General features: G+C 39.0%; 1 protein-coding gene across 7 annotated transcripts in view; it reads left to right on the forward strand.

Annotated features, from left to right (window-relative positions):
• The window catches only part of Gria3 (glutamate ionotropic receptor AMPA type subunit 3), a 271,976-nt gene that overhangs the window by 216,847 nt on the left and 35,227 nt on the right, over window positions 1-19,902 (forward strand). The window lies entirely within an intron of this gene.

Genomic DNA, 19,902 nt, shown 5'->3' on the forward strand with positions numbered 1-19,902 from the left:
TAGCGAAGCTATGTAAACTGCACTGCCATTGTTAAGATCTCAAAGTTTTAGTTGCACCAGCAAGAAATAGGGGCTTAGTTTGGACTAGAAAATGAATCAATACTGACACTTCCGTATACTAAGCCACTATAAGTGATTGTAGCCATGATCCAAATGCCACTTTAGTATTGACAGGAAAACATTTGTCACTATCTCCAACCAATAAACAACCTACTGGATGGCTGGTGTAATTACTAGCTTTTCCTCACAGGTCCAGAGTAAACAGATGTCTCTAAGATTACTTGTTTTAATAAATCAGCAAGCAACATATTTCTATGTGCATTGTCATGCGATTTCATGGAAAGCTGGGGGTGATTTTTAACATTATAGCAATGAACTAAAACCAGTTTCCACTCACTGAAGGATAGGAGGATAGTTCTGGGACCCTTACAAGAATTCTCAGTGCCTCAGGATATCCATGTCTCTCCTTTACCACCTGTTTACAATGTAGATCATTGTGCCCAACTAAGGTGGAAGCATCAAAATGATGTTAAGACCCTTTGAAACTGATCTGGCCTTGACTCGCCCTTCTATGGAAGTATCAGGAGCTTTTATAGAAACAGTCCCTTACCCCCATGAAATCACCCACATGTGTCAGGACTGGAAGCCAGGGATTTCCATCTGTTGAGTACTCAGCACATAATCAGCTCCATGGAAATCTGGTTTGGTATCAAACTTCAACAGTGCTTATGTTCACCTTTCCAATAGATACGTAGTGGCTACATGAATTAATTGACCACTTAAGATATCAAAAACCAAACTAGGACCCTCTGATAAGAAGTACTTGTATTTTTCCTTTCACAAGGATATAAGGTTAGGGAGATATGTGTTAAATGGTAATCAATACATGACATCAATTCCCATTAAGCTTTCAAAATCCATTCATCCATACTATAGGCAAAAGGAGCATCCTTGAGAATATTTGTTAGCAGGCAGGCTTGAAATTGTGGCCATATAATCACTGTGCCCAGGCCTCATCCCCCATGTACTTTGTGCCTGTATCTACTGATCCATGTGATGATTGTTTCATTAAAGAGGATCATATTACTGCAGCAGAATTGAATCAACATTCTGTGCTGAACAAAGTTACTGTCCCATTCTAATTGCTTTCTGGATTCTTAGGTTCACAAACTCCTGTGACCTTTGCAGCCAACAAGTAATCCCCATGGAAATGCAGCTGTTTCGAAAATCTGATTAGAGGCAGGCAGATGTAGCAAAGTGCAAATCATTTCTGATCTCCTGAATGACACTTTTTCTTTTCCCCCAAATGGTCACTAGTGACAGCATTAGGATTCTGTAGGGTGGGTCAGAAAAGCACATAAAGGTTGGTGACTTACGAGTGAAGCCAAGCAGTGTGGAAAAGTCGACATTTTAAGGCAGCATATACTGAAAATGTTCTGTGAATTTAACAAAGAGAATACTGGGTATAGTACATGAACCCAACCTTCTAATCTCCAAGCCATTTCTTCTCACTATGGTCTCTACCAAACCCTCCAGTGTAGAATATTCCACCTGCCCTCAATGGAGCAGAAAACCAACTTGCAAGAACACGATCTTGATGGCCACAGCCATATCCCTTTACCTTCAGCTCCTAGTTATCTCAAAAGAAAACTTTCGGAACAGTCCAAACATTAAAAAAAGGAAAGCATGCCTTCTGGGTTTTAGACAATGAAACAAGACCATATGAAGCATTAAAAAACATAACATGAGCTCATTTCTTTCCCTCTTACACCATACTAAAACCACAGAGACCACCTAGTAATAACACAAAACAGCCTAGGGCCAGCCCTCTAGATCTTCCAGCATGAAAAAGAAAGGAATAAAATCAAATTCGCTCCTAATTGCCCTGTAGACTTTTTTTACTCATCCTAGGTAAGGCTGTCATTAAAATGATGGCAGTTTTAAGTGATCCCTTTGTTTGTTTCATTTTCTAAGCTTCCCCTAGCTGTCATTTTACACTTACATAAAGTCACTGAAACAGTGGGGCCTGCCCCATCAGGAAAGGTAGAAAGGAACTGAGCAAAATTCATGCAGGTGGAAGAGACATCTGGAATATTACCATCAGCCCTCTGGACTTGAAAATTGATTTCCTTAGACAGCAGCTCCCAACCAAAGGTGGAGGCACACGTGCTAAAAACCAAGCTGACAGCTTTATTGTCACAGGTCAGAGAAATGCACTAGGGTTTGAAAAGCTACACCAAAACAATAATTCTCCACTGGTTTCTGGAAATTTAACCTGATACAGATTTGTATTAGGAAGTAGTACTGTGAGGAAAAAGCAACTCTACAATCATTTCTGCCTTCAGACATCTTTATAATACCTTTTCAAATGCTTGGCGACATTGCCATTAGTGCAGATTCTGGGCTAAAAGGAGAGATTTTAAGTGAAGTGTTTAAGACGGTGAGTGTATCTTGATGGGGAAAAGCACAGAAACAGCTGACCTGAGCTAGTGGGAGCTCACAGACACCAGAATGACATCTGGGGAACCTGCGTAGGACAGAACTGGGCCCTCTGAATGTGGGTGACAGTTCTGTGGCTTGGGCAGTTTATGAGACAAGTGTCAGTGGAACCAGTATTTATCCCTAGTACATTCACTGGCATTTTAGACCCCATTCCCTATGGTGGAATAACTTGGCCAGCCTTGATACATGGGTGAGGGCCCAGGTCCTGCCCCAAATGATGTGACAGACTTTGTTCACTCCTCATAGAAGGCCTCACCTTCCCTGAGGAGTGGATGGGGAGTGGGGTAGGGGCAAGGTGGGGGGTAGCAGGAGGAGGGGAAGTGGGATTGGTATATAAAATAAAAAAGATTGTTTTAAAAATAAAAAGCCTTTAAAAACAAAGAAAGTGAGTGTAGAAGCTGGGGAGACGGCTCAGTAAATGAAGTGTCTGATGTGCAAGCATGAGGACCTGAGTTCATTTTCCAGCACCCACAAAACAAGCCCGATGTTGTAGCATGCCCCTGTAATCTCACCACTGTAGGGGTAGAGACAGACAGACAAATCTAGGAGTTCCCTATCCAGCCAGTGTAGACAGTCATTGAGCTCCAAGTTCAACGAATGACTGTCTCCAAAAAGTTCACTGGGGAGCAACTGAAGAAGTGCCAACCTCTGAACCTCTGACCTACAAACACACATATTCACACGCTTGAAATGTATACATCGCACATGCATGAGTGCACATGCAAACACACACGCACACACAAACACACACAGGAAAGTAAATATAAAAGGAGAGTAGTAAAATGAGTGGGGAATTTCCTTTGTGCTCTAGGATAAAAAAATACCTGACCATTATTAGGAAACCATTGAGGTCACCTTCTTTGTTTTGAGTAGAACTCATTGTAAACCCACAAAACAACACACAAACACAGTTTTACTTGTTTCACACATTTCTTCAGTATCTGTTGGTTATCTATAATATGACTTTTCGAGTGCATGAATAAAAGAAAATTCCTTCCACAAGTACACCTATGCCAAGTATGTTGACATTTTGTGATGATTGGAAAAATGTACCATTAATCTTCCTCACTTCTTCTACACTTCCTAATATTAAGCAGCACATCAAACTACAAGAACATTTTTGTTAAAAGTTTTGTCACTTAATAATATGATGCAATTGATGTTGTGACACACAATATATCCGGGTAGTTTCAGTCAAATGTCATTAGCCTGAAAACCAAGCTGGGCTTGGTAGCATACCTAAGAACGCAGCATTCAGGAGGAGAGAGCAAAAAAGTTACTAGTTTAAGACCATCCTAAGAAACATAGCTACCTAAAGGTCAATCTGGGCCACAGAGTGAGACATTTGCCTCAAAAAATTATGTGGTTAATGTTTGAGAATACAGTCAAGCCAGATACAAGAGAACACATAACAAAAACAGAAAGAGATGAGTTGACACTAAGTGATGTGAGGTTGGAGACATAAGGTACACATAATATATAGTATTATTAGAAAATAAAAAACAGTCTTTCAATTTTATGTGGGTGTTTTTATGTCTTACCCATAAAGTGTCTTTTCTGTCATATACTACATTAGATATCAAATGCCATAGATTGACCTTATAGGTCAAGACTGGAAATGGACTGACAGCCACAAAGTAAGGATGCTGAGGCCTCCGAAAAGAGATAAATACACTGAGATATCTGTTAGCTTTCCCCAACACTTAGCAACCAGATAGTCACTCAAGAGCATCTTTGCAGACAAGGAGGAGGCAGGATATAAACAACAACCTCCAAAGAAGTATTGACCTAACAATTTAAGTACACATCTCAAACAATATCTGTATCTGTCTTTGAGAGGCAGAGGAAAATGTGTTATAGAAGACAAGCTAATAATAATATAGATTGTATTATTTAGTCATCATTCTTTTAGTAATTCTCCTTTTGAGATGTTCTTTGACCCACACTTTATGCTAAGCACCAAGGAACTGTACATCTATGCAGACAAAATTAAAATCCATATTTGTGTCGGATCACCTGAAAATATTCAGACAGGCTTTTCCACCATCATTGAAGGTTGCTTGGAGGACTGTCTTACACATAGATATCTGAGATAATTATCTGAGTAGATGATCATCCCTCCAATGAAGCTGGTCATCACTATTTTCCCATCTCCCCAGGATAAGGTAACCTATGCATATGCTCCACAGTAATTATAAGCAGGGTTACTGGTTCTCCATAGAATAAAAGACATTTATCCTCCAGAAGTTCATCATCATCTATCAACTTCTAAGTGGTCTATCAACATCCAAAATGCAATTGTATGTTACCATGTTCCATCCATATAACAGTCCTACAACATAAATAGATCAGGAGTTATTTTATCTATAACATAGAGAAGACAGCTGAGGCATGATGGCATTGTGACTAGCTGAATGACACTCAGCTAATGAACAACAGCTGGAATGCAAACGCTAATATTCGGAATCCTCATTAAGTTCTGATGCATGTTCATGAGTCTGCCCATGCATCTGTATCATGTTCTGGTTGATCTTTGTTTTCAATGCCTTTAGTAGAAGAATCTTAGCCTGCTGTAACAGCATATGCCTACAATACCAGCACTTGGGAGGCGGAGGTAGAAAAGCCACAAATTTGAGGCAAGACTGGCTTATATATAAGACTCTTTGTCAAAACTAAATGTGAAAAACAAAAACCTATGCTTAAAGAAAATTGTTTTTCCATGCTCTAACAACTTCAAACTGCTCCAAATGAGGAAGCAAAGAAAGGGAAGATGTTTATAAAACTCAAAGGAATGTGGTAAGCCCAGTAAATTCCTACCATTACATGATTTGTTACACTTTCTGACATGCTATGAATTACATCATGCATGGTGGATAAAACAGAAAGTAAGAACAGAATGAAATTGCTTTTAGTTCTATACCCACCAATGACTTTCCTATTTTTCCTTGAAAAGGGGATATTGCTCCTCAGCTTTCAAATTTGTCAGCAATCCAATCCCTGCTCTTTCTACTTTGTGTAGGTGGCAGGATAATATCACCAAACATGCTTGTTTTAAAACTAGGATAGGTCCTATAAATCCCAGGACATATTAAGAGAAGTCCCCCAAAATAGAGCATTTTTAAAAAGTCACTCCAGAAAATGCTCTGTCTGTACAGATCTGGAGGGTATTTCTGAAAAATAAAATAAGAAATCATTCACTGTTTTCTCAGTGGAAGAGATGTAGTTTTTCTTCCTAGTCTTGTGAGGTCGGGGTGCTCATTTTTATCGTCTCCCCCTTCTCCTGGTCCCACTCCTACTTCTAATTATAAATTACTACTGAATTCATCTGCTAGGTAGCCCACCATTAGCCATTCCTTTGGGGCCCACAGATTCGACAACTTCAACATGCACGATTAAGAGCTGCCCTTGAAGACCACCTAGAAACTTCAGGTGCTTTCAAGGTGCCATGCAGGCCATCTGCCCAAAGTACCCAACCATATGGATGTTATTAGCCTATCTCTGTTCATCCTCCCAGGTAACCTACTTGCTTATGAGAGCATTTCACAGCCCAGAAAGCCTAAGGGGGTTAGATCTCAGTTCTCCTTGAGGCTGCCAACTCTCTCGACAACATCAGGGTAATTAACATCACACAGGACTCCCAGATCTTTGTAAGAACTCTGAAAGTCTCTTCCCTAGAATTCATCTCAGGAGCTCACTTTCTGTTTTTCATCTGACAAAGTCAAATCATCTAATAGCCTTCCAGTTAAGGGAAAGAGGACCCATCTGTTCAATTAGGCTTTCCTTGGGTTCACCTGGCAAACCTACACAAATTAATTATTTAAAATTATTCCTTGTCGCTATGTAGGATGCTGAAAACTTGACTGTAAGTGTAGACATATCATAATACTCAACCTGTAAGAATAATGGACTTGTGTGCTTAACGGAATTCTACTTTAAAAGAAAAAGGACAAATAAACAAAAAAAATTGGTTGGATTTTTCCCTCAAAGCAAGCATATGACAGTCTATGGTCATGTTCATTTCACTCTTCCACATCTTCTATATTTTACCCAGAGTAAATAAATACTAAGTATTCTCCATAGCGGTGTAGGCACCAGGAAACTGAATAGGAATGTGACCAAATCCCCGCCTTCAAGAAACATACATTTTGTTGGATAGAGAGAAACAATGAACATGTGATGAAACACATATATAGAATAATTTTTAAGAACTGCTAAGAGCTCTCAGGTACAGTGGAGAATGATTTGTGATTAGATGTGAATATTATAAGTGGAAGCTTGAGGAGGGAAAGACTCAGAGAAAGTCTCTCTAGGTAGTTAACTTTTTTTTTGGTTTTACGAGACAGGGTTTTTCTGTATTGTTTTGGAGGCTATCGGTCCAGCCTGGCCTCGAACTCACAGAGATCTGCCTGCCTCTGCCTCCCCAGTGCTGGGATTAAAGGCGTGCGCCACCACCGCCCGGCAGGAGTTAACTTTTAATTCAAGAAGAAGGTCATGTGAAAATCTGACACGTGAAAGAAAGGAAGGAAGGAAGGAAGAAAGAACAATCACAGAATGCTTTAGGGGACAAGAAAAAAATCATCGTGTCTAAAAATGAAAACCAACATTAAAGTTACAGGGATGGATACCGAATGATACATCATATTTAGGATATATTTTAGTAATGAATTTATGAAATCTGCCAATGGATTGTATGATAATTGTACATGAAAAGAGCTAGTCAAGGATAGTTGGTTTTGACTTACATTTCTCTCCAGTGACCACTATTGAAATCTTTAAGTGTTACATTTTTAAATGACTCAGACACTTAGTAAACTATGGTAACAAAGGCTGAAGAGGCATGCTAGAATTGAAGTACTGAAGAAAGTTATCTGTCTGAAGAGAAAATTGTCTCTGTTACAACCTTTGTTTTCATATTATATGTAATTTAACATGTTAATTAACATATAATAATATATGTACTTATTTAAGGGATATGGAATTATAATCATAAATGTGTGCAATGTGTAATGATCAAATCAGAGTAAATATGGTTTCCTTTGCCCTCAAATATTACCATTTCTGTGTGTCAGAAAACTTCAAACTCTTCTCATCTAATTTTGAAATATATAAATAAAACATCAGAAACCCTTTCCCTACCCTACGTATACTGTATTATGATATCTATCACCTACTCTCTTGCATGAAAAGGCTTATGTGTATGTTTATGAAAGAGGGAGTTTAGAAATAACTTTAAGGCAGCCAGGGCTGTGGTGCCACATGCCTTCTGTACCAGCTCTCAGCAGGCAGACAAGGTGGAGCTCTGTGAGTTCGAAGTCAGCCTGGTCTACAGAGTAAGAGCAAGGATAGCCAGGGCTACACAACACAGTGAAACTCTGTCTTGAAAAAAAAGAGAGAAGTTATTTTTAAAAGGTTTGAAACACACACCTTTAATCCCAGCACTCGGGAGGTAGAGACAGGCGGATCTCTGTGAGTTTGAGGCCAGGCTGGACCGACAGCCTCCAAAACAATACAGAGAAACCCTGTCTCATAAAACCAAAAAAAAAGGTTTGAAACAGTTATAGTAGAGTAAACTGAAAATTGTTACTCAAGTCAAAATTCCTCTAAATTCTATGTTAGTTCTAATTTTATCCTTTACATTTAATATGTGAAGATGACATTCATTAAAACAATACTCTCTGAGGAATATTTTACATTCTTTGAAATGAGTATGAGGAACTGACATTGAAAAGCAAAATCTATCCACACTTGGGCAAATAGTATCAAATGTTTTCATAGCAGATGTTTCACATTTAAAAAGAAGCCGATTGCATTAGGCATTGTCAACAATCCTTTTCCTTAACATGGAAGCAGTATGAATGGAGTAACACAAAGAGACACAAAGTCCTCTTACACAGAGGTTGAAGTTTGATTTTAAAATGTTTGGATACTGCCACTGTCCTCAGATAAGGCCAATAAAACACACATTCCCACGTACAAGTTGGATGCTTATGATTACTATGTTACTGAAGCCTGTTGTATACTAAAATAGAAGAAAAGACAGTGTCCTATGAGCCAGATTCTGAAGGATGCTTCTGATCTATTTGCTCAGCCTTGGATTTCAGCCAATTTCATAAACAAATTTAAGAATAACACAATCAATATTTGAGAAGTCTAGGGATATGGCTAAGTGGTAGAGCACTGGTCTAGCTTGGGTTCAGTCTCTAGTATTGCTGAGGGAACCAGGGAAAATGATTATTAAGGATAAATACAAATAAACTCTAGTAGACTTTGATAAATCCATGTTGCTCAGAACCAAGGAAAAGTTTTTTAAGTTGCTAGAAGTTTTTGAGATGACAAACGAAAAACAGCCATAACTTTTCATGGTTCACTGATGATGATCCTAACTTAGAGCATTGCTATCTGGAAGCATCCAACAAACAAGTTGACAAGTTTTTTTTAAAATAGTTCCCCAACATTACATTTAGACAAGATATTTAACCTAAAGAGAATATGTAACAAAAATGCTACACTAAGGGACAGGAAAAGAGTTCAAAATGTTATATTCAAGAGTAAAGATTTGAGAAAAAGATAAAAGGAACATTTTAATAGAGCAGTGATTCTCAGCCTTCTTGATGCTTTGATCCTTTAATACAGTTCCTCATGTAGTGGTGACCTCCACCATAAAATTATTTTGTTGCTACTTCATAGCTGTAATTTTCTACTGCTTTGAACTGTAATGTAAATATTTTTGGAGATAGAGATTTGCCAGAGGGGTCCCACAGGATGAGAACTGCAGCAATAGAGCAAACCAAAAACAGAATGACTGTCCTCAGTGAGCTGTTCATCACTGGCAGTCTTCAAGAGTAGATTGATGAACAATTGTCAGAGATGTCGAAGAAATATTTTACTATTCTATTTCATTGAGATGGAGGGTGGGTCTTGCTATGTTGTGCAGACTTCTTTCAAACTTTTGGACTTAACTGAACCTGTTACACACCAGCCCAATCTGCAGTGGAATCTGTGTTATTGTTGTTTGATTTTGCTGTCTTGTTTTCTGAGGGAAGACGTCACTATATAACAAAGGTTCATCTTGAGTTTCTGATTCTCCAACCTTCATCTCCAAAATGCTATGATTATAAACATGCATCACCACAACAAAGTTGGGGGATATTTTAAAATACAGACTACTGGGTCTTATGTCCATACTCAAGATGCTGGTTTCTAAGTACAGACCTCTGTAGGGAATTCCAAGCAATTTTATCTAGTTGTATACTGAACAATAAGACCCCTAGAAAATGACAAACAGGGAAGAAATGAAACTACAGGTGAATAATGACCAGAGACTTTATTTTTTTCTAATTTTTGTCCTATATTTTTGTCCTATGATGCAGATAGCCCCTTCCTTTTCCATTTCCCTTTTATTGGATGGCTCTTGCTTGACGGGGACTGTTTTATTAATGTCTATATGGACCATACAGGGAGCCCTGTGGTCCAAGCTTCCTACCCTGAAAGACTGTGTATAGAGAGGTCCAAACACCAGTTACCAGTGAAGATCAAGACCCCCTAAATGGGGGTGTTAGTGAGGAGGCCTAGGTAATCTATTGAGCCTTGGGCAGTAGATCAGTATACATCCCGAGTATACACATGGACTTTGGACTCCCATCCAACAATGTGAGATGAACTCTCACCCTGAACTCTTGTGGGGAGGGTCTAGGCCTATCCCTGGATGAAATGACAGACTATGGACACCCCCATGGAGGGCCTTAGCCTCCCTGGGGAAATGAGGGGATAATGGGGGAGTTGGGGGAGGGCACGGGAGGAGGGGAGGGAAAGGGAGAGGGACCTGGAACTGACTTGTGAACCAACCATGTTTCTAAATCTAAATTTAAACAAAAAAATAAAAAAAATTAAAAATTAAAAAAATAAAGTATTTTTAATCTAAATTAAAAAAAGAAATAGCATGGAGCTACGGGAATTTGAGATCAAAATCAAACTGGAGTTGGGAATACAACAAGAGCCTGAAAACCAGCCCCAAGTGAAAAGGTTTGCCCTAATTTCCTTTAGCAGACCCTCCCTTCCCTTTCTTCCCTGCTGGGGCTTTGACTGGTTGGGATTTTTATGTTAGGGACTTTACAGAAACTTCAGGAAGCACTTACTGTCCCTACCTGGAAGAATTTGGGCAACTATCTCTAGATACTAGTAGGAAAAGAATCTGGAAACAAAAGTACACATGAAATTTTATAAAAAGGAAAAATGAGACAGAATATGTAGAATACTCAAGAACTTAGAAATGAAAGCCTGCATGTAGAGGTTGCCCTTTCCCTGAATAACTTGCATCTATATCTCAGGCGATCTGGGCTTCTATGGATGTATATGTGATTTTGTCCTTACATTTGTATTTGTGGTAGAGGTTGGGTGCATCTCCCATGGCAAGTATGTGGAGTTTGGGGGACAACTTGAGGGAGAGAATTTTCTCCTCCCATGTGGACCCTGGGATCCAATTCAGGTCACCAGCCATGTTGACACGTGCCTTTACTTGCTGAGCCAGCTTTACATTCCTGTAATCAGGTTTTTACAGAGGCTAAAAGAAATCTCAAGCTTCAAAATCCTCCAGTCTAGAGGCCAGGAAGTGATAAAGAGAGCTGAACGCTAGACGTAGTAGCTCAAGTATTAAAACAGAGTTAGAATCTCTAAGCAAAATAATGCTCCCCACAATGGGAAATTAACCAACAGCTTTTAATTCTTAGTCATTGCCCAAAGTACTCTCCTATTATTGCATCACCCTTCCTTTTCCTTGTCCTTTTGTGTGCCTTTCCTGATGAGAGAGTTCTACTGTGTTACTACTTCAAGTTCTCCATAGTTCTAAGTTCAAAGCTCAGACAGTAGTATTTGTGTTAGCATGAACCAGATCACCCAGAAGAGTTCAAAATCCAGAGGAAGTCAATGAGCTCAAGAATATGAACAGAATTTAAAAGTAGTAGAGAAGGGAATGCTCTAATAAAAGCCTAGAATCTCCTCTTTGCTTTGCCTATTTTCAGGATGTACACACACACACACACACACACACACACACACACACACACACACATTTTTTATCTGACCATATTTAAGTATGAAGCCTCCTGTGAGTGAGTGAATTTGACCAGTGAGGGGCCTATGAGCTGAAACCTACCTTTACTAAGGAAGGCTAGTTTGGTACATCTTTCTGAAAAACAGTAATATGATCAATAGCAGGTTTTCAGTCCTTAAATGAAGCAGTGAGCTCTCTGTAGTCTTTTCACCTCCTCTCCATTTTATTGCTTCTGCACTGCCATAGCCATTTTAATGTACTAAGGGCATTGGGTAATAGAAGTATAACTGTTGTTGTCAAAGTCTTCCATCCATAGAGTGGTCATGAATTGTCTATTTAATATAGGCAGCAGGGTGGTAGTAGACTTCCAGTTGTTGAGCAGGAAAGACACGTTCTCCAGCCCAGAGGCCAGGTAGCCTAGGCTTCATCAACACCTGTAGCCATAGGCAGTTGATAAATTTTCTAATCTGTGTAGCCTTTACGGATTAAAACTGAGTGTGGACATTACTAAAATCCCTACAAGGTTAAGTCGCAGCTCTTAATGAGTTACAGAGCGGTCCTCCACAAATCATTCGCACCTCCAGTGAAAACTTAAAAAAGAGCCTGATCCTTCTTTGTAACTTTCTTTTGGTTGCCATCATCACCTGAAGAAAAATTGTGGGTACATAAAAGAGCCTTCTATCATAGCTGAAGAGCAATTTCCTCTCTTTCATGCGGACCAGATCAGTTTTTGTAAGGTTGGTCCAGGTTTTTCCACATTTTGTTCCACTGGGATTCTTGTTGTTACCATGGATACCTCTTTCTGCCCTTGGCACTTTGGGGATGCAGCAGAGCATCCATTATATCAAGACCCCCTACCTTGAATCACTTTGTACTGGCTTTTTTTTTCTTCCCAGGCAATTTCTGGGACTTCTTTTCTGCCAATTTAAAGATTAAGAAGTACTAGTTAAAACATTAATGTTTTGACGTCCTTCCAAATCTTTACCTATACAGCATAGCTTGAACTCTACTTTAAGTAATCCATCTATCAGAAAATTCACAACAAATAAAAGAAATTGGTGGAAATTATTCATATCGGAGACATATTCTTCCCTGGATAACAGAAATCCCTTAATGCATTGTGCTGTTTAGAGATCATTAGTTACTTGTCAGAGAAAGCTAGGCAAGAGAATTTTCAGAAGTAAGCATAGACCAGCCTGTGCACTGGTTAAGAAATAAAATATGATTTTCAAAAAAATGAATTTGCTGTATGACAATTTTTCTAGGAATTTATCTGTTACATAATATAAGGCATACTCTTATCTAAGCAAAGCAGCACAAACCATGGAAAGAAGAGTTCAAAGATCATACTTCCATTGAGTCAGTTACATGGGCATGGTTGTGTTATTCTGGCAGTCTAACAGTTAATCCTAGAGGCCCTTTTATATGCATAGGTCATGTTTTCAATACTTTGGGATCCATGCCTTACTATACATGCAGCAGGTACCATCATGGTGCTAAGACTAAAACAATGAGAGACTTAACAAATCTGCATTTCTTTATTTTGTTTAAATTTGTAGCCTTAATGTTACATTAATAATGGCCTATTTTGCATATCTGTTTGATTGTACCGTCTTAAGGATTCATTTAAACCTGGGGAGGACAGCCTGACTCCTACCTGCCTCTCATTAATAACATACTTTTCAGCAACTAGATAATGAATGGGTTGGATATAAATCAGTAGAAATGCAGATTGCCATTAGGAGGGAGAAGGAGAAGCAATATCCAAGTCATTTTGAGATTGAGGGGAAAAAACTACACATCTTAAAGAGAGATGACTACATAGGAAGGCTTGTGATTAAATATTCTGGTGTCTTTACATATCAGATAGTGAAAGAAAAGTTATCCTAGTAGAAATTAACTTTTGCAAATGACTTTGAATTTGGGGAATTAATGGAAGCAAGTAGTTTAATCATGGGGAAGAAAACAGTCTTGACTCTTGGCCACAAATTATCCTAATGGCTAAGACAGGATTGTATATACAGTTCTTAGCTGTGTTGACTTTAATGTAGAGACACTCTTGGTAGGGACAAGCAAGGAAGATAGTGATCAGTAATTCCAGCTGATAAAAGTCTGCAACTGGTTGATCAGAGTCAGCATAGAAGGCAAGCAGAAGCATCTTAAAGGAGAAATACATAAAATATATTATTGGCCTACTCCACTTCTCTGCAATAACAAGAGATAATAACACTCTTGCTCAGGATTTAGAGGGCATGCTTTTCAAGTTACTGTATTTCTTTGGTGATAAGTTGCTGGCACAAAAATGAGGATTTAAGGGAAATGCATTTCAAAGCAATGACTGCCAATAAATTATTCCACAGGCCCCAAGTTTTTCAGTCACTAGCAAATACATGAAATTTGGAAATACAATTCTAGCTTTCAATTTCCTCTTATTTGTCTAAGTCCTTTAAAATTCAACATGGCTTCTTCCTGCATTTTGACTACTGATCTTTACTGAAGAAAAATGATATCCAAGTCTACCTGAAATTCAAGTCAAATGAAATAATATTGTGATTTGGTTTGTTGTAAAAGGTTTTCAGACTATGAGATTTTTATTCTTTGAGAATTTCATACAGCACATTTTTATCATATGCTTTCCTATCCACCAACTCTTCCCAGATCCTCCTACCCACCAAACTTCATGTTCTTTTCCTCTTAAAGAAAAGGCAAATGCCACTAAAAAACATGGAGTCCAATTTGTTAGCTAACTACTCCTGAACATGAAGCCTGCCCTGGAGTGGTTGATGTACCCAGTATCATTCCATTAGAGAAAACTGATTTTTCTCCCGTCCCCAGCTGTCAATTGCAAATAACTTCTTGGCTAGGGGTGGGGCTGTGTGACTACTTCCCTTTTTGTATAGTGATTTTGTCTGTCTTGAGCCTGTGCAGATCTTGTCCCAGTCTCTGTGAGTTCACCTATGTATCTGCCCTGTTGTGTCTGGAAGATGCATTTCCTTGGAATTGTTCACCACCTCTAGCTCTTACAATCTTTCCAATCCCTCTTCCAGAAAGATCCCAGACCTTTGGATTAGGAGTATGATAAAGCTATCCCATTCAGGTCAAATCACCCTAAAGTCATTCACTCTCTGATTGTTTCACACTCTGATTTTATTTCTGCTCAACCTTAGAAGAAAAATGAGCAGGGCTAAAATTAAATCAGTCTAGTTTTCAAGTTGAGGCTCTAAATAAAAAAACAGCTTGGCTTCAGCTCACGAATCTCTTTCTTGTTTTGTTGTTGTTATTTGTTCCCTAAAAGGTTTTAACTTACAAATCTACAATTTGGCAGCATTTGCTTTAGTTTGGGACTTTTGGAATAGTGTGGTCTAAGTATCTGGTGACTGTATGACAGCAACCAAGCCAAATGGCTTTGACATTCAACTTGCCTGATTCCCAGGGAATTACAACCATAGAAAATGTTAGTCCTATTTTCCTTTGGTGACTTGAGGCAAATTTACAGCAGTGACCTTAACACAAATATAACATAGGGTGAAAAATAGTAGATAAAATCACCTGCAGACACTTGACAGTCACTTAAAATGTTAAAAGAAAGTATCACTGAAGGTCTACCACTTTCAATTTTGATCATACACAACATCTCAACATATCTAACAGAGCAGATAAAGGAAAGAATGCTTGGAAAATAATGGGGATCTTTGAGTATTGCTACTTGGCTGCTCATGACAGTTAGAATTATTCCCTTGGGAAGGAGACTCGAAAAGACTCAGTTCAAACAACTTAACATAACAACTTCTAGAACCAGAGATATAGCATCAGGCTGGCTGAAAATTTAAATAGCATTCTCAACTTTTTTCTAACGAGCATTTTCTTGTGTAATAATCTGTTCCTTTGAAGGAAATTGTGGTTCTTAGATAGATATAATGAGAATATTCTTTCATAGCACACCTAGACATGGGAAGCCATTTATTTTCAATTTTATACAAATAGGTTAAGTTCAAAAGAAACATTCTCAGCATGTGTGTGAGGAATTTTTGCCTGCATAAATAGCACAGCTTAGCTTTCTCTAGAGAGGCTTTCCATAAACACAGGCTGGCTAAGCAAATCCAGAGCAACAAATAAGCAAGAGTTATGTGTCTCCATTTGAGGCAGTCATTGCCTCCATCGACAGGAAAAAAGGAGGAAAATGTTCGAAAGTAGACCAAAGTAGTTCTTTGTGTCTTCTTGCTGCAATTCTATTAGCTACTATCTGTTTATTAAAATTTGAATTAATTAAAAGTGAATTTAAAATCCACTCCTTCAATAGTACTAGCCACATTTCAAGTAGACATGTGTAGATATAAACTAGCATATTGAACAACACAGCTATACGGAGATCAGTTGAATGACATTTCTGTTAATTCTTTTAGCTTTGAGCATAGGTACAGACATTTAATGCACCATCATTCCCTGCTGCATCTAGCACAGTGCCTGATGTAACTATTAGATGGAGTGTTCTATGTTGTCATGAGTTACGCTAAACTTGTTATTGGCAGTATTTTATTTCATCATCTCAGTAATATTGTGAGACAGGTCCTATTATTATACTCATTTTCCAGATGAAAACCCTGAGGCTTAGTGAAGGTAACTGATTTGTCTAATATCACATAGCTAATAGGTACGCAAGCCAACACTGTAACATCAAGATCAGTGCCCTACAAAGAAAAACACCACATCACTGCAAGTTTCACCACGGACAGGCAGGCCCTTTCAGAACACTGCTGACCAGGTGGTTCATCCACAGCACTAACACGGGCTAGGGCAGAATAAAGACAGCATGGTATCTGTGAAGTGTGAAGACTAGGAATGTAAACAAGTATGCTGGTTTGTATTTAGGTGCTGGATATCAGATTAATTCGCTATTTTGTACTTATCTAAGTAGAGTCACAGAAAATTAGTGGTGGTTTTATTTGGCATTTTGCATATGGAGACCATTGCTTTTACCCCAGTGATGAACATTCATGGATCATAATCACCCTATGAAGTCATCCTCACTTGCTGAATTTACCAGAATGTTCTATGGGCTTCCATGCAGCATATTTGTGCCAGAACATGCAAATGCCAGCAAATCAATTTTCCCGCAGCTTTCACAGTCAGTGTGTTTGCCAGACAAAACCCCAGCCAGTCACTTTTTTCTAATCAGCATAGTGCCTTTAGAAATAATACTTACTGGAACACGTCTGACACAGAAAGGAAGAAAAGACTTAAATCTAAATCCAACTATTCAAAGTGGTGAGCCACCAGGGAGGTAAAACGAGAATATATTGAAATTGAACATTTAACGGCCCCATTTGGCCTTATAAGATATTTTTCACCAAGTACCTAATCAGTCAGATCTGATTCAATCTATACCTCAGTGGCACTGACAACACTAAATCTGACGCCATCGTCACTGTTACATCTGTGTGCATGTCATCATGTGCCCCAGTGCTATCTGCCTTACTTTCCTGCATTAGTTACTTTTTGTGTTGCTGCAACAAAATACCTGCCAAAACCAACATAAAGGTTTATTTTTCGCTGACTGTGCCAGGGGATACAGTCCATCATGGCATGGAAGGCATGGCAACAGGAACATGGGGCAGCCAGTTGAATGTTATTCACAGTCAGGAAGCAGGGAGGGATGAATGCTACTGCTCAGTCTATTTTTCCTTTTCTTTCAGTCCAAGACCCCAGCCAATAGAATAGAGCTCCCTACATTTGCGGTATATTTCCCCTGATCAGTTAAACTTTTCTAGAAATACCCTTATAGATACAACCAAAAATGTGTTACCACTGTGATTCTAAATCCCATCAAATTTACAATAGAAAACTAACCATCAAACCACTCACTTCATGACGCATTCAAATTCTACTTCTTTCTTGTAGTCTTTAAGCACAAATTCTCTAACAAACCAAATTATGCAAAACTGTTGGGTTTTTGTTGCTATGACAAATACCATGACAGAAGCAACTTGGGGGCTAGGCATCTGGCTCAGTGATTTGGAGCACTTGCTGTTCTTCAAGAGTACTCACACATGGGTGGCTCACAGCAGCCTGGAACTCCAGCTCCAGGGAAATCAGTTGCCACTGACGTCTAATGGAACCCACACTCATTGACATACCCATGCACAGACATAAACACATGTACATAGGTTAAAATTAATCTTATTTAAAAAGCAACTTGGGGAAGGAAGAGTTTATTTGGCTTACACATCCCAGCCAAACTTCATGATCGAGGCAAGTCAGAGAAGGAAATCAAGCAGGGACAGAGGCAGGAACCACAAAAGAAAGCTGCTTACTGGCTTCACTCCAGTCTCATGCTCATCTACCTTTCTTATACCTCCCAAGACCCACCTAAGGATGATACCACCCACCGTTGCCTGGGATCTCCCATATCAATCAGCAATAAGGAAATGCCACACAAACATGCCATGCCCACAGGTCAATCTGACCGAAGTATTTCCTCAGCTGAGGGTCCATCCATCTAGGTGACTCCAATTTGTGCCAAGTTGACAAAAACTAACTAGCACAGTGGCTATAGGGTGTGTTAGTTTCACATTTGTCATGTGGGTACAGTCTAATTTATTAAGGACTTACTATATAGCAGGCCCCTTGATAGGAGTTTTTATGAATTATTTTATTTGCTATTCTATCTCTTTTTCTTTTTTATATTTTGTTTTTAAATTTAAATTAGAAACAAGGTTGCTTCACATGTCAATTCTAGGTCCCTCTCCCTTTCCCTCCCCTCCTCCGTGCCCTCCCCCCAACTCCCCCAATATCACCTCATTTCCCCAGGGAGGGTGAGGCCCTCCATGGGGGTGTCCATAGTCTGTCATTTCATCCAGGGCAGGGCCTAGACCCTCCTCCAAGAGTCCAGGGTGAGAGTGCATCTCTCATTGTTGGATGGGAGCCCAAAGTCCATTTGTATACCCGGGATGAATATTGATCTACTACCCAAGGCTCAATAGATTACCTAGGCCTCCTCACTGACACCCACATTCAGGGGGTCTTGATCAGTCCCATGCTGGATTCCCAGGCATCAGTCTGGGATTCAAGAGCTAACCCTTGTCAGGTCAGCTGTTTCTGGGGGTTAACCCCAGCCCAGTCATCAGTCCTCCCTCTCTGTCACTGGATTCCTGAGTTCAGCTCAGTGCTTAGCCGTGGGAGTCTGCCTCTGCTTCCATCAGTCATTGGTTGAAGGTTCTGTTTCCCAAACTCTCTGGCAGTGGGATTGTAGGCTGGCACTCCCCAGATCTATGTCTAAAATCCATGTATGAGAGAATACATACCATGTTTCTCTTTTTGTGACTGGGTTACCTCACTCAGAATGGTTTCTTCTAGTGATATTCATTTGCCTGCAAATTTCAGCTATTAAGAGTCTTAGAGAAAGTTAAGTACCTTGCCTAAGTCAAGAAGAAGACATTATCTCTAATGACAGCATATGGAGCCTTGTGATAAACTAGTAGGTTTAACTTAACTTGTGCCTTTTAGCTCAGGTAATGAACCAGTGAAGATGACTAAAGCTACAGAAAATCACATCAAATGGGTAGGTCAATGGCATGTACACTATCCATTGGAGCCTGTGGGGATCAGTAAAGGCAATGTACCTGAATCTTATCAGTAGCAAAAAATTCAAGAGTGTAATCAGAATACATGTATGCATGTACGAAACTGCAAAATAACAAAGCAGCAATATAAGAGCTAACCAAAGGGAATAATAATTCAAAAATGAGTCAAAATGTAAATCTGAACCAAAAACAAATTCAACTTCAGCCAGTTCACTGATCTTTTGTTTTTTTGGTCAATCTCATCATAGCAATTCCTCCATTAAGAGACAGCTTGGAGTTGGGGGGTGGGGTTGAGTGCAAATTCTTTCTGTTCCCATCTATGCTTCCTTAGAATTACCATTTTTCCTTTCTTGACTGTAGAAGTAGAGAGAAGGGAGAGAATCTATACTTCCTTGTAAAACAATCTGAGTTTAAATTTAAACTGTTCATTTATGTATTAAATTAACATTTTCTGATGGTACACTATGACAGCCATTGTTCTAAGTGCTAAAAGTGGATATTTTCCCATTGTGTGCAGTGAAACAAATGAACAAAATAAATAAATCCTATTTCAGACTTTAAAAACAACAACAAATAAACAAAATAGTACATTTTCATTTAGAGTTAGTGCAATGAAAGAAAAAAAGTAGGTAAACCAACAAGATGCTAGCGATGCCATTTTATCAGGGCTGATTGCAGAGGACTTGTTTTTGACACATAACTGAACTGGAAAAGCAGGCTACTTTCATGTAACTGGAATATGCTTAGTCTCCCTTGGCAAAAGAAGTCAAA

The sequence above is a fragment of the Mesocricetus auratus genome, unplaced genomic scaffold (genome assembly GCF_017639785.1).
Source record: "Mesocricetus auratus isolate SY011 unplaced genomic scaffold, BCM_Maur_2.0 Super-Scaffold_100003, whole genome shotgun sequence".
In the NCBI taxonomy this organism is placed as follows: domain Eukaryota; kingdom Metazoa; phylum Chordata; class Mammalia; order Rodentia; family Cricetidae; genus Mesocricetus; species Mesocricetus auratus.